Genomic DNA, 14,770 nt, shown 5'->3' with positions numbered 1-14,770 from the left:
AAAAAACAAGAGCTGAAAAGGTTGAAGAACAAGTTCAAAAAAACAAACCAATAAAACGAAAAAGAGAAACATCAGCCTGTCGTGATGATCAACAACCTACAGAAAAAAAAAAGAAAAAACAGCCTAAGACGAACCAAGCGTCGTTAAAATCGGACGTCACTAATATCACCGTAGACAGAAGATTAACCAGGGCGTCCTCCATCTTGAAAGTTAAACCTCTGGAGATTCAAGAAAAAGATAGGCACACGAAGACAGTTACAAAGCGTAGCAAGTCTTCAATAAAAAAAAAATCGAGAAGTAAGTTGATTTCATCATAATATTTGAAAAAAAAATTTTTTTTTTATTTACCAAAAATTTTTTATTTCAACTCATAGAATTAACGAGGCCGCAACGGATTCCAAGCTCATCAAAACTCCTTAAAGAAGCAATTTTAGAGGAGAGTAGAGGGTCCCATTTGAAAACACCAACAAGGGCAGAACCACCTCCTTCAAAACCCTTTATTTCCACTCCACCAATTATAACTTGCAGTCGCCAAGTATCCGTAAAAGATACAACCAAAGTTCGAGAGGAAACTCCGAATGTGCGGAACATCAGGAAATCTAAGAGATTAGCGGAAAAACGCGATAGAGGTAAGGTTGTAGATCGACGAGCGTCAATCTGGGAGTGCCAGCAACAGTGGAACAGCCCAGAAAAAGAAAGCGAGCTACTTTTGCCAATTAAAATAAAGCTAAGAAAATTGAAGTAAACCGTCAACTCAAGCATTAGAATGCTTAAACCAAGGAAATCATAATTATTACTAGAAAATGTAAAGATTATCTGTGAAGGTTAGTGATAAAAAAAGCACATTTATCTGACTATTTGAAATTAATTAAATATGAATTTTCTGCCAACAAGTACAACTTATTTTTTCAGATGTTTATCAAACGCCAACTTCTGGACTTCTACATCTAACCAGATCATGAAAGTAAGTCCCTTTCGAACTCAAAGTAAAGTTCTTTGAATACTTTTGATCAAAGCAAAAACATTTTCGATGTTTGAAATTCGTACTAATATTATAAGTTTTCCTACGTTAATTCGTTTTGATGACGAGTATTCTGATGAGACAATAAACGTCGTAAATCAAGGTGAGATTAAAAATGTATTTAAAAATTCTTGTAAAAATTTCAAGGGCAACTGCAAATCTATATTAAAACGCGTAAAAAGACGAAAGACAAAGAAAAATTATGTGCCAATTTTGATGTTAGCTGCATTAAAAATAACTGTTTGTTAATTTATTTATGGAATAATTAATTAGTTTACTTATCTTTCGTTTGTTTTTGAGGAAAATCTAGTCCTAAGATATTTATAATAGTTTGTGATGTATTTTACTTTAATTTTAATGATTTAGCATAAAACTTGCATCTTAATAATTCCTTATAATACTTAGCATTCAGTATTGTATAACATTTTTAAACGTGATCGTAGAGTTTTTTCCGTTTGCTTTACTAACAAAACGGCATTATGTGTATCATATTTATTAGTGAGAAATGCGAAAATCTGATGAAATAGCGGATTTTTTAAATTCTTTATAATTAATTCTAAAAATTATCTGGAACGTCTATAAGTATGATCCAGTTGTAGCTCTTTCATGGTACAATACAGTATACTCAAAGGTAATCGTTTTCTGGCAAACTATTTATGTCTAACTTCAATTGTTTAAAAAAAATTAATGTTTGTTAAAATTCATTTTTTGCTTGGTAATCGGTATGAGAGAATGTCATTTTGTCCGTTAAGAGTTGTATTTTTTCCACACATAAAGTCACACCTTGCCAGTTAGGCTGGTACTCACTGCACGAATGGTGAATTGAGTTAATTAATCACTGTGAAGGTATTTCTCATTAAGAATACTCCAGATTACAGGTGTTCACTCCTTTCTAATTACACCGGCGCTATCTACCGAAGCATCTGCTGATTCAGGCTATTTAACATCCCCAGAAAAAACCCCACGTTTCAGATGTCACTCCCCACTCCTCACTTGTGAGGCCGACACTCCTGGTACTACCTGATCGGCGCTTGGCGTCAGACGCGCTAATCAATATACTAAAAATCCCTCGCACTGTTTCTTATTCACCTAGACCCGAAGTTCTGTGGGCGAAGGAAAAAGTTCTGGAACCTGACGGAAATTCAACGGAAAATTCCACCTCAGACAGCCAGGGCTCATAGGTAGTTTTTCCCTTGAAAATAGCTTTTTGAAAAATTCGCATTCGTCGAAAATCGAACCCATTGATTCAGAACAATGTTGTATCCGTACTGTGTTGTACGCTTACAACCGAGCCATCACCACCCTTCGTAGTGTGAGCAAACTAAAATAGTGACTGAGAAATTCAGAATAGACCAGATAAAATTTTATTGTATAAATCTCGAGCCCGACAACAAACGTAATTAGTTTTGGACAAAAAATATGTTAGCAACAGGTCCAAAAAATGGTAAAAATACCCAAAACAGGTTTTCTACTTCTACCGATGAAGTTGTTATTCGAACAAACAAACGTTCTGCATAAAAAAATGCGCAATTTCAAAATCAGCAAAATCAGCTCTGGTGGACCTAAACCGACCGTGCTGTTTTTCGACAAATTGCGAAAAAGTGCCAATTTTGCAATCTAATTAATATTTTGACTACAAATTTTAACAAAATATAGGTTATGTAATTCCTAATAACCCTACAAAATTTCAAGGCGATCGGATGAAACCTTTTTGAAAACCGTCAAATAAACTTGTAAAAGGTTCTTCCGCAAAATGGCTCTAAAAAAGTTGTTAGATCACATAAAGCCATTTTTCAAAATGTTTTTTCTTAATATAATGTTAATGTAACACTCGTTAAATTTTTGTATCCCCAACTTTGTCGTAAGTACCCTAATAATTTATCAGAAAATAGTATTTTTTCGCAAAATACCAGCGGCGGCGCTTTCTTCCTAGCAGTGCCATGCTAATGTAGCGCCGCCACTCGTATTTTATGGACAACACTATTTTCTAATACATTTTTAGGATACTTATAAAGAAATTAGAGATACGAAAATTTAACTAAGGTTAGATTAACATTTTATTAAGAGAAAACCCCACCTTTCCTACACTCCCACATCTAATCTTTGTCCATTGCTCCTTTGCACTTTCTCTCCACCACTTTTTTTCTCAGTAATCTTCTACTCCTAGCTTTAGTTTGGTGTATTTATAATAATTGCAATACTCAGAATTCTCAATCCTTCCCCAATCCAACTGTACTTCCTGGTTTTCCTTGACTTTTAGCCCCTCTGTCATTCTCCTTACTAAATCCTATCTCTCTAGCGTGTCAAACATTTCTTTCATACCTATCCTATCGCCTACGTCTTTAAAGGCTTTCTGTACCATTTTCTCCCAGCTTGACGCTTTTTTATTTCCAAGCCCTCTTATTTCCTCTTTTACGCATATTTTAGACTATCTATTGTCACTCATCTCTGCTTTTTTTATCAAGTATTCTCCTGCCCTCTCCTTGTTTCAGTTTCTAGACTTTTTCTGTCCACTTCCCTTCTCCAAATGTATACCGGAGTATTCCCAATGACCTCCAATGCTATTTTAACAAATTTTTCCTGTATTTTCTGGATCTGCTCCCATCTTTTCCATCCCCACACCTCTACTCCATATAAACAGCCGGCCTTCACCATTGTGTCTAATAGGTAAAGTCTTCCTTTTAACTATCTAGCTTTACCCTTTTCCATACTCCCCAAACTGTGTTTATTGTCTTCTTTATTTCATTTACAGTTTTATTTACATGCGTACTCAGCACATTTTTCGTCGAGAACCAAAACCCAAGATACTTATATTGACTTACAATATGTGTCGTTTTCTCTCGAGTCGAAATTTTTCATTTTTTTTTACCCTGCCCCCTTTCTTAAATACCATTACCTTTGTCTTTTCTGTGTTTACTTTGATCTTATTTTTCTTCTCATACTTTTGAAAATCACTCATTATGCTTTGTAAGCCCTCCTTACTGCTAGCCACCGCAACTACATCATTTGCAAATTTCAAACTGAAAATTTTTCCCCCCTTCCCCGATAACAACTCCTCCCTCATTTTTCTCTTTTCACTTGTCTTCAATATTGTTAATGTAGATGTTAAACAAAAACGGACTTGAGGAACACCCCTGCCTTACGCCTATCTTTGTCTCGAATGTTTCCGAGATCTCTTCCCTTGTAATAACTTCTTCGTTTTTTCATAAATGCTTTTAACTATCTTCAGGAACTTTTCCTCAATACCCAATTTTCTCATTATTTCAAACAGTATTTCCCTATGTTTCCTATCAAAAGCCATTTCAAAATCTATAAAGCACACAAACACCTTCCCCCTTTCCATCTTTAAATTATTGTTTATGATGCTATTTAATACAAATACGTGATCCATTGTACTTCTCCCTACTTTAAATTTTGCTTGACTCTTATGAATAATATCCCTTGCTTCTAAATCCCCCTCAATCTACTCGCCAGCATATTTGTCAATATTTTTTACCCCATATCCAATAATGACACTCCCCTGTAATTCTTAGCTTCCTTTTTGTCCCCCGCCTCATAAATTGGGAAAATTCTTGCTATCTCCCATCCCTTAATCAGTACTGCTTCTTCAAAAGCCGTATTCAATACCCAAGTTAATTTCTTTAACCAAGATTCCGGTAATTCTTTTACAAATTCTGCACATATCCCATCCTCTCCCGCTGCTTTATTATTTTTCATTTTTCTTAACGTCTTACTCACCTCCATTTCGTTTATCTCTGTGTTCAATTCTTCCCATTCCTCTGGGTCATTCCCTCTCTCCCGTCCCTCCCCTCCTGTTCCACTTCGTTTCTCCGCTCCTAAGATCTCCTCAAAATGTGCAACCCACTCTTCCTTTCTTATGTCTCCCCCTCTATTTCTCCTCCTTGGCCTGAATTGGGCTATTGCTTTCCAGAACTCTGTCACTATCCTACTCTGCTCCACTAATTTCTATTCCCTTTGCTTCTCCTCTTCCACCTTTCTCTTTTTCAACTCCCTCAACAATCTTCTCTCTATTTTTAATTCCTCCTTATCCTCACCCCCATCAGATTTTACCCACTTTTTTAAAGCCTTCCAGACCTTTTTTTTTATTCTTAACCCCCTCATCCCACTCTACTGACCAGCCGAAATTTTCACTAATGCCCTTTTTCACCATCCCTAACTCTCCTCCTATTTCCGAAATTTCATTGACTAACTCGTTCCATACTTCTTGTGCACTTTAGTCCCCCATCTCGCGGTCCTCCCCCCTATTAAACATTTCTTATTCATACTGTTCCTTTTTCCTATTATCCCGTTTTAACCTTTTTAAATCGCCCCCGTTTTCTTTCCCTGTCTCCTCCCTCTTACTTCCTCCTCCGACCCATTTGACCTCTATTAGGAGGTGATCCGATTCCATCTTTATGCCCACTCTCAATTCCTTTATCATGCTACCTTGTTCACTTTCAAGCTCCAGTACCAGATCAAGCACTGAACTACCTCCATCCCCCACAAACGTTATTTCCCCCCCCCCAGTCTCCTTCCGTTGCTCCATTTCTTATTGTCAATCCCATCTCGTCACACATACCTAGTAGTTTGTTTCCTCTTTGTTTGTCACACTGTCGCAAGAATTTCTACTTTCCTCCATTTCCCCCTCATGGTTTCTTTGCCACTTCCCTGTAGAAATAATAGCACATATTAACTGATGTATTTTTTATTGTCTTATTTTAATCGTTGTTTTTATCATTGTTATTTTTATAGTTTTTATTACAATGATTATTATTATTATAATTATTATTATTATTATTATTTTTATTATAATCATCTTCAATGCGTTAGAGCAACAAACTTAATGTATAGGGACTAAGCAATGACACAATTGTTTGTTTTTTAAAATTTTATTGAGTTTAACGGAACAAGATTAGATATTTAAAAAATAAGATAACGATATTATTTGTGATGTGAATAAAGGTTCAGATCACTGTGCAAGCTATGACGAAATATAAGTCAGTAGTCAGAAATGAGCAGAACTAAAGATACTAGAGCGTAAACAAGAGACAAATATACTATCATTTTAAAATTGTATTATTTAATGTTTTTCACACCAATGTTACTGCAAAACTACATTGGGATAACGGGGGCTCTTATCGACGTTCACAATTTTGTCGCCGTATGTCATGCGATTACTTTTTGTAGGACTGGGCCAGGATGATTAAAAACTAGAGTAATAAACTAGAAGTCATCTCATTTGTAATGGTTCGTTGAAAATTTATCCTATAGGACAAAATTAAAAGATGTCGATTAAAACGCAATCATGCTTTGCCATTTACTATGTTAAAAGCATAGGCGAGAGTCGACTGCTAATTTTTTTAGGTTAATCGGAATTACAATGGATATTGTGATCTATAATATGACGTGGATGCTTTATTTCATTCAATGAAGAATATTTAAAAACATATTCATGAATTGACAGCTTCAATAGAAATTATCTTTACAGTTGCACATTTGACTCGGGAGTCGTGCATAAACCACCTCAAAGTCTGTAAATGACCTAAAAACAACAATAAAACGCACAGAATGAAATATTCTCACAAATTACATCAGCTCAAAATAAAAAACCTTGCATTACGACCCATGAAATCCAAGATATTGACGATTTTTCAATTGCGAGTGGTTTTATGTGTCAGCCGTGCATAAGGGAATAGTTTCAACTGACCCAAAATCTCAATTAGTGACGAGTGACCTTAGACTGCCCGTGGTATAACAAGTTCTAGAATTAATTAGAGGAGGGCTTAACATCTGTCAATGTAATGAGCCAATTGGGAGGCTAGATCTTGCAACCTTTCTCATAGGATTTTCTACCAATCGATGCGCAGAGTTTACTGTCACTTAATTGCGGCTATTGGTAAAACGTAGGTGGTCATGAAAACAATTTTTAGGAAACAGTAAATTGATATTAATTAAAAAAATAGATAGTTAAATAAATAATTTATGTAGCGAATTGAATAGACTACTATGTATAAAATATAACACATCTCTTATACAGATCTTTAAGTGTTAGACTGTAGGCTTTGTACTAAGAGAGAGAAGAGCCTAGAGCATATGGGGCTGTGTAAAGAGACTGAAAAATAGATTGGGAAAGAAATGATACTGCGTGAATAATGAGAGTTCAATACTACTGAATAGGATATAAGTAATATTATTATAACAATGAAAGAATGCTTTATTATATGCGAGCTGGCGTTTAATAAGAGCTTGTAAAAACATGATTGTTTTTGAGATGTAATGTATTAACTGAAGGGGGAGGTGGCTCTAAGTAAAAATGATGTGTAAAAGGAGGTCAAAATCAATACAGGAATAAAAAATAGTGTATTACGCATCAAAAAGGCAAAATATGCCATTCCCTCCTGCCTCACGCCTAAGTTAATGGCATACTTTGCTCTCGTGGAGCATAAATGATTTTTACTACATATGGCAGAAAGTTTATTCAATATTTTATTACAAAAGAACTTAGCCAAACATAAAATATTTATTCTTTACAAAAACCTTGTTTAGTACTTACCAAAAGCTTAGACCATTCGGCATTTTGCACGAGCGCAAGTAAAAGAAAATAACAGTGTCCAGATGTATCCAAAACTATGTAAAAATCCTTAATATAGTTTTATCTTGAAAATTCAAAATAAAAAGTGCAAGTTCTTCTGACCCATGATTTGCTCGACTTTCAAATACTTGGAGATCCCCTTAATGTAACGTATGCAGCACATGTGATGTAGGTCTCAAAGTTTTTGTATATGTTTCTTTATTTCTTCTACTTATAACTAGAAATATCGTTCTCAAAAAGTATAAAAATTATATTTTCGCTATAAATTTGAAATGTAGGTGATGCTATTGTAACACTCGTTTATAGTTCATATGTAGATCCTTCATTATTAGCGATTTTTAATCACGTCAGCACACTCTGCGATTTAACAACACAATGTCATAAAGTTTAAGTAGAAAAAAAATTGAATATATTTTGTGGAAAAGCATTTTTATAGAAAGTTACCCTACGATAAAATTATTTCGGTTCTCCAGAATCACCACGATGAAAGTGGTTAGGTTATCGTATTATACATATGTAATACATTAGGCACGTTTATTTACGTACATATATATATATACTTATGTTGAGCGCGCGCTGGCTCGGTCGGCTAGGTCGTGGATTGGCACGCGAGAGACCGTGGTTCTCACAGGTGCTTTTTTACCACGCAATGCTCCTCGAGGAGGATTTAAGTGACCTTCTCGCAGAGAAATTGCCTAATTTCCCCCTACCCCCTCCCAGTAATGGGAGGCCTCCCATCCCTCTTCCCTTCCTTCTCCAAAGTGCTAAGTGCCCATAGTAGTGCCCTTATTAAAGGAGCCGGACGTAGAGCACTATAATAAAAAAAAATGTGTATATATATATATATATATATATATATATATATATATATATATATGTGCGTACATATATATATATATTTATGTTATTTTACTACTTCTTTTTTTAAAATTTCGAACGTCGAAATTCGAAGAGATCTAGCGACGTTTTGTGTCAGTACTCATAATTTACCTGATAGTACCTTAGCTGTAACAGGGATACTAGCCATACTTAGCCCGTATGACAGCCACTGTATAGGTATAGATTTTAATAAAAATAATTAATTTAACAAATTTTTTGTGAAAAATCTAGTAACTTACAGTATTGAAACTTTACAAATTTAAACAGTGAAAGTCGTATATTCCAAATAACGATAAATTTTTAACGTAATAACTTTTTGGGATAATCTTATGTTACAAGAGAAATTAAAAGTTTTATTGCTATAAGTTGTTCTTAAACCGTTACTATAATATTCAATTAACAAGCAATATAAATCCCAGCCTTGGGTGATTTTCTTCGAATCCCTACAACATACAGTTATGGGGTGAATACCCTTTGGGTTGAAGGGTTAAAGAGCTTAAGGAAGAAAATCCGGTGTCACTAACAAATCAAACTTTTCTTGGATTTAAAGTATGTTGTACATCAAATTATTTCATGTTACCAAAAATTTTTTAAAGTTAGGGTATCGGGACTAGTTTTTAAGATATTTAAGTTTAAAAAGTTAAGTTAAAAAAAGTGCCTTTTTTAACATAGGTTAAATGGGTTATGCCAATAACAACTTTGAAGACATATACGTAACAAATCAAACCATTTTTATAAAAAATACTGTACAAATCTTAAAAATTTGTACTTTATTTTGGTCCTTTCAAGTTATGGTGTGACGGTACTAAAAATAATCAGTTTATTGATTAATATTTTTTCCATTACAAAAGCATATGGCCATTACCTGTAAAACTGTCACAATACGATAAATTACGCACTTCTCTCACTTGATTAACTCGGTCCACGGATTTTTTAGCTTAAAAGTAGGAGAATAAGAAATTTAATGTGTTGATTATTATTTTGTAACAGCTAATCAATGTGTGTGTTTTTAACTTATTAGCTGATTTATTGTTAATAAGAAAATTACACCACTTAATCATTAAACTTCGTGCCCCGGGTCATTGAGCTTAAAATGGGCTATTATTGTTATTATTATTATTATTATTATTATTATTATTATTATTATTATTATTGGGCTTTAATCGTTTAAAATACAGGGTTCAAAGGATAAAGGCAATAAGTGTAAAGAGTTGGAGGCTTAAGAGCTTGTAAGAGTGTCAATGTAACGTTTAATTTTTGTCCTGTTCAACACACATCCAAAACGACGTCATGTTATGATTAATGAAGATGCACAAGACTGTGTATATCATACATACATACGTTTTCTTTTAGGACAACATGAAATATGTTGCTATACTCTTTATCTTTCGTTCAGAAATACAAGAACATACAAGTTTCGAAACGCAAAGTGAAACGAAGGTTCTAACTACGCAAGTAGTTGCATTGCCTATTTTGAGGAAAGCAAGTAGCTTACCTGTAGATGGCGAATAGAAGCTGCAAATATTTTTACAATATTTTTTAATTTTGAGAGTATATACATTAATTTTAGAGAACAGGTAACTATTACAATCGTCTATTTATCATTAAAAAAGAACCGTGATTCTAATTACGTAGTATATAGATTTGATATGTATAGGTATAATTCTGACATCTAAATCTTTTACAATACTATTTTCCCTAATTCTGTCTGGAACGTACCTTAAAAATTTGTTTTCAGTTTTGTAAACAATTTCTGTATTGTCTTCGCTGGCTTTCTCCATCAAACACTGTAAATTTATTCAACTACGTAATTAGAACCACAGTTTACTTTTTAATGATAAATGGATGATCATAATAGTTACCCGTTTACTAAAATTTATGTATGTACTCTCAAAATTAATAAATACTGTAAAAATATTTTCTGAAAGATCCGAAAACAGGTTATGACGCTTTGTTATGATTATGCTTTTTGGGCAACGCAAGTAGTTGCATTGCCTATTTTGAGGAAAGCAAGCAGCTTGCCTATAGATGGCGGATAGGAGCTTCCGTAGTAGTCTATAGTCATCTCTGGTACAGATACAACATACAACATCGTACTTACTAGGGGGAATGGACTTGATTTTTAATTAGTGCAGATTTTTTCAAAAAGCTGTTTTCATCGGAAAAAGCTCCTATGAATCCAGGCTATTTTGGGGAGGGTTTTCCGTGGATTTTTTTTCAGTGTAGTTCCAGGATTTCAAATGAAGCTGAAGCTAGCCGACAGACTATATGGAGCGCTCCGTAGAAAACTGAAATATTTTTTTTTTTAAATAAGCCTAACTGGCGCTTTTGATGCTTTATATGCAGTACATCTGCATTAAACACCTTTCAGAAGGAAACAATTGATTAATAATATTATTAAATTAACAAACCAAGTTTACAAAAAGAGAATCAGGTATACTGATGAAAAAATCATAACTTTTCTCACAGAAATAGGATTGCTTTCAAACTTGGTACAGATCATCTCTATATGCACACAAATGAAAGCAAATTACTTTCAGGTCGGCCGGAAAAAAATTAACGACAATATTAAATAAACAATTAGAGCTTACGTACGTGAGACCGCGTATTTCTTTAAAAAAAGTCTTATAACTTTTCTTACAGAAATAGGATTGCTTCCAAACTTGGTACAGATCATCTCTATATGCACACAAATGAAAGCAAATTACTTTCAGGTCGGCCGGAAAAAAATTAACGACAATATTAAATAAACAATTAGAGCTTACGTACGTGAGACCGCGTATTTCTTAAAAAAAAGTCTTATAACTTTTCTTACAGAAATAGGATTGCTTCCAAACTTGGTACAGATCATCTATATGTGCACACAAATGAAAGCAAAATACTTTTGGGTTGCCGGAAAAAAATTAACGACAGTATTAAATAAACAATTAGAGCTTACGTACGTGAGACCGCGTATTTCTTTATGAAAAGTCTTATAACTTTGCTTACAGAAATAGGATTGCTTCCAAACTTGGTACAGATCATCTCTATATGCACACAAATAAAAGCAAATTACTTTCAGATCGGCCGGAAAAAAATTAACGACAATATTAAATAAACAATTAGAGCTTATGTACGTGAGACCGCGTATTTCTTTAAAAAAAGTCTTATAACTTTTCTTACAGAAATAGGATTGCTTCCAAACTTGGTACAGATCATCTCTATATGCACACAAATAAAAGCAAATTACTTTTGGGTCGGCCGAAAAGTAATAAAAAATAATATCAAATAAACAATTAAAGCTTACGTACGTGAAATCAAGTATTTCTTTAAAATAAGTCCTATAACTTTTTTTACAAAAATAGTGTATTACGTATCGAGTTAGGAAAGGCTGAATTCACAAACCGAGAGCTTTAAGGCACGAGCCGAAGGCGAGAGCTGCAACGAGGTTCGTAAAAAAGCCTTTTCGAACGATTTACGTTTAATATTTGTTTGCCTGAGAATCAAAAATCAAGCGGCGAAGGTGTTATTTTGAGGTTAGAAGGTGGAAATAGGAATTGTTTAGCCTGCCGAATAGTTATGAATAATTTCATTTAATAAATTATCATCGATTATTTAGGAGAAATAGAGTATTTTGAACAAAAAAATCGGTATCTCTTCTAACGAATATAAAAGTGGCTTAAATTAGTTTTCTTCGTAGAATTGTATGTATCCAGCAAACCTGCAATGTTTTTTTGGTGGCTGACAAAAAGGTGTAATTAATTATTGTTTAAATTATTCTTTATTAGGACGTCGAGTAAATACAAGATCGGCAGATCAGCCGTAACAGATATTTTAGAGTAGGCAGATCGACGTAGAGGTCCGGTTCGAGAGTCCCCAGCGAAGCCGGAGGTCGAGGCGTGCACACACGTTGGCTCCTCTCGAAAAAAAATCAGTTCGCTCGCGCCGGCAGAGACCAAGCGAGCAGCAACTCCCTCTTCTTTGAGCAGAAAGAGGAGGAGGGGAGGGCATGGGTGCGCAAGACAAATCTTGCACAATTATATTTAATACATAATTACTAGTCATATTAGCGCTATTATTTATTTTGATAACAGAATAATCATACATTTTTTAATAAATTGTTGAGTTTTCTGTTGTCGTTCAACCTAATCATATTTGTAATAGAAAAACCATTTTTCGTACAATGGTATTTTTACCAAAACAGTATTTATTTTTTAATTAATACAAATATTTTCACATTACATAGTTATTAAAATTTTTAATTATTTTTATAACTTTATTTTTGCAACCTGTTCTTGATTTAATTTAAATTTTAAATAACTGCCTGCTTCTGTATTATATACGTATATCTAATTTTCTTCCACGCATTTCTAATTATATTAATTATATAAAATATATATAAATTAAATTTTTTTCTCTCTCACTAATGCATATTAATTCTTTTTTACAATTGACCTAAAGGAATTGCGTTTTATTTTGCTCATGCGTCGTGTGGGGATTCGATTAACATTAAATTAACGATTTCAATTATTCTTTTCATTCGTAGCGGTTTGCAGTTACGATTGTGTATAACAGTAACACTTGTTTTCTCAAGAATTAAGACTTAGTAAAATTTTACTTTTTAACACTGGATTTACCTCTTAACTGTAGTTGGCAGTTTTCCTTGAAGGTTTAAGCTTTTCCGGTAGAAGCAATGGCAAGACTTGGCAAAATTCAAGTGTACTCTCAAAACCCATCGGTGGCGAACTGGATTTTTTTATGTTTGAACTTATGTCAATATTGCACGTTACGTCGTTTATTTTATCTTTACTTTGAAATAAAGACTCACGTCCTTCTATAACTTTCTGAGCTACCGCTTTTTCTGTTTTCGAAAAATACAAAATATTGGCAATAGCAATTCTTATTTTTCCCATATCATCTTCACAAAATGAAGTAGATGAAGATGAAACTATAATGGCACCCTATGCGCACACGTGAACACCACAGTTGCCACTAAAGTTACCCATCTTATTTTTTTGTTGTGAAATATCGGTCGGAGAATAAATTTTCCACTCGCTCCATTCAACTTTTTTTTTCATGACGCTTGCTATAAACGCACAAATTTCATTTATAATAAGCGGCTGTGGCTCCCCATGAGTCGAGTTAAAATATACCATGACTTGTAGATCTAAGATTACAATTAGTAAAGTCCAATGGTCTAAATAATTAATCGGAATAAGCCAAACATCTTTTCTCAGTACATCTTGTAACTTCGCCCAATTCATGAAACCTTTAGTAATGTGCTCGCATTGTAAGATTTTTACAAAAAAAAAAGAATCAAAGCATTGCACAGAGATGTTCTTTTCTTTGGCAATATTAGGTAAAAGACTAAAAAATCCATTAATTATACCGTCATCCAAATATTGATTTTCATTTACGTATGGCTTTAATTTTGCAAAACTAACACTATCAATTATGAATCCATTGAAATTTACTCTAATATCGGGAAAACCGTTTGGATACTGATCAAATGTAAACAGAGACTTTGCATTAGAAAATATGAAATTCTCCGAAATTTTACTTGTGTCAGTTTTTTTGTTGACATTAATTTTTTTTCTAGACGTTTCATTAGACTTTTTTGATGACTGTTGTTTTTCAAGTTCTTTTGTTTTTATTACAGTTTTCTTTATACTATCGGCCATGTCATTAATATGATTTTGTACATTATCAATATTCTCGTTGTTTTTGTTGATAGTTCTTGAATGTGTTAGGTATCGGTTTGGACCTCTTTTTGTTTTTTTCTCTCCCATACTTCGACTTCGACTTTCTCTTTTTTTGTTGGTATTGTACAAAAAGAGTTCACGTCATTCGTAACGTTTTTTTTATCGGTGGAAACTTTTTTATCAGTCGCTTTTCTTTTATTTTGTATCTGTCTCGTAGTTTTTAAAGGAAATTTTCTCTCTTGTATTTTGCCTTGAATCATTTTTTCATTTTTTTTTATTATTCTAGGTATGGAAATATGTTCCTCTTTATTAAACACCTCTTCTTTCATTATCTTGAACCCATTTTCAGCGGTAGCGTTACTGTCCCTAGCTAACCCAAATCGTGATATTCCAACTGCCGACCAAAGAGAGAAATAAACTAATAAGTATTCGACAACATAATTAATAAGGTCTTCACTATAATATTTATTTTGAATTTTGTTTGTCGGAAATTTGACTAGAATGTCGTCTTTGGCTTCTAAAAATAGTTGATAGTACAGTGATGACGATTTTATCGATTTACTATCTACTTCGTCGAAGTCGTCACATTGTGCTTCA

The sequence above is a fragment of the Copidosoma floridanum genome, unplaced genomic scaffold, assembly GCF_036245765.1.
Source record: "Copidosoma floridanum isolate Cflo_tuat_1 unplaced genomic scaffold, Cflo_Japanese_pri ptg000006l, whole genome shotgun sequence".
NCBI classification, from domain to species: Eukaryota; Metazoa; Arthropoda; class Insecta; order Hymenoptera; family Encyrtidae; genus Copidosoma; species Copidosoma floridanum.
The sequence above is the reverse complement of the archived record's forward strand: the minus strand, read 5'-3'. Positions refer to the sequence as shown.